Genomic DNA, 1,802 nt, shown 5'->3' on the forward strand with positions numbered 1-1,802 from the left:
TGTAGTCCACTAGAATCAGACACCTCATGAGTTGTATAGCTTCATCTCCAGTTTTTGTTTTCATATTCTAATGTTTATCAATTATTAAACCTCATTAGCAAACGTTTTATTAGTTGGTTTTAGCAACAAAATAAGCGTAGAAAGAGTTTTGGTCGTCTTTAAATACAACTGTCTGCAGTGTTTGCACTAAGGGGCCATTTGCGCAGCTTTATTTAACAGCATTAACAGAGAGTTCCGATGTAACCAGCTGATGGCTTAGCATCTCTTGCTCACTACACGAGCAAAGTGGCCATCAGGGAGAGCACACCAGTGAAAAGCAATTTTGTTGTCCAACATCTTGGGTTGGGCTGGGTTTCCAATGTCCTGGGCTGCTAAAGTGGGATAGCTGCATATGGCAGATTTTTTTGTGAAGATCAGCTTCCTATCCATGAGTTGGAAATGAGGCTTGAATTAATTTAAGTATTGTCAGCAGTAATACAAAGCAATTTCTTTTGGTGCTTTTCAGGGTACACGTGCGACTAGTTCACGACAATGCCGCTTTACCTCAAAAACAGCCTATCTTCTATGCTGTGCAGGGAAATAAAGTTAATTTCCTTGCATAGCATAGAAAACAAGCATGCGAATGGCATCCGAGCTGTGCTGCACGTTGTGAATAAAAGAGAAACATTTTCGCGAAATACAATGTCGGTTTTGGTTTCTGTAATTAAAATTACCGGCACTAACTCAGCTGCATGTAGTGTCGGGAACCAAGATCACATCAAAAACCAAAGTGAAAGCCACACGACGCTCATTGATCAAGTCATGAAGAACTCACAAGAAATTCACATATTAGGTACCAACCAAAAACACTGTGGCCAATTTGTTTTAGACACACTGTAAGAGCTCAAAATTAAATTCATTTGAAACTCACAAGAGACTCTGGTGTATTTATTGTGAAAGAGCAACATATTCTCATCAGACACACATCCAAATTTTTATAAGGGCCCATGGCACCGCTGAACGGTCCATGATTCCAACGTTCTAATGCGCGTGAGCAATTTCGGTATCCTCAGAGATGGTCAGTCTCTAAAGTACCAGACGACAACCTTAGCATGATCAGCATGACCTTCCACTGATTGGATTAGAGCGCTCAAGTTCTTTCACATTATTTGTACACATTTCATCGCCAGAGGCTGCAGTCCACTCGGTTACAGGAGGAAATTTAGTTTACCCGGGAGAACAAAATGTCACCAGGCGGACCGATCCTTCTTCAATAGTCTCCTAGCCCCCCTGATTACGCAAAGGGGTTCTTGTGCGAGGGTTCACTCATGCTGAGATCCTTCAACAGCCGCCCCAAGTCTTTAACTTACGGGACCGCGCCCGAGATGGGCCTGTCTATAGTAGGAAGATCTTAAGCAACACAGTCTTCCGTCCCAAAGAAAGGCCATCGACGCGGTAGATGCATAGTGGAGCCTCTGACTCACAATCGGGAGGTACCCGGTTCATAACCCGGCACCGTCGTGTACCCACCCATTTTTCAAAGGGTACAATATTTCGCCAGGGCATGGCTATCGGATCCTTAGAGGTTAGAATGCTGGGGAAAATGGTCACTAACCAAAACGCTTCGCCGATGGGTCAGTGATTCGTCCCGCCATCCGACAACCATACATCCGCCTTATGCGGCAGAAGCCCGTACGTGCCACTTTTTAGACAAAGCGCGCGAACAAAAGGATAATTTTATGAAAGCATCGAAAGAGTACATGTTTGTGTGGCAGGTGCGCTTGTACACAGAAGGCAGTGGAAAACAACCACTATCACGACGG

The sequence above is a fragment of the Amblyomma maculatum genome, unplaced genomic scaffold, assembly GCF_055883805.1.
Source record: "Amblyomma maculatum isolate TAMU_Amacu unplaced genomic scaffold, ASM5588380v1 scaffold_13, whole genome shotgun sequence".
Lineage (NCBI taxonomy): Eukaryota > Metazoa > Arthropoda > Arachnida > Ixodida > Ixodidae > Amblyomma > Amblyomma maculatum.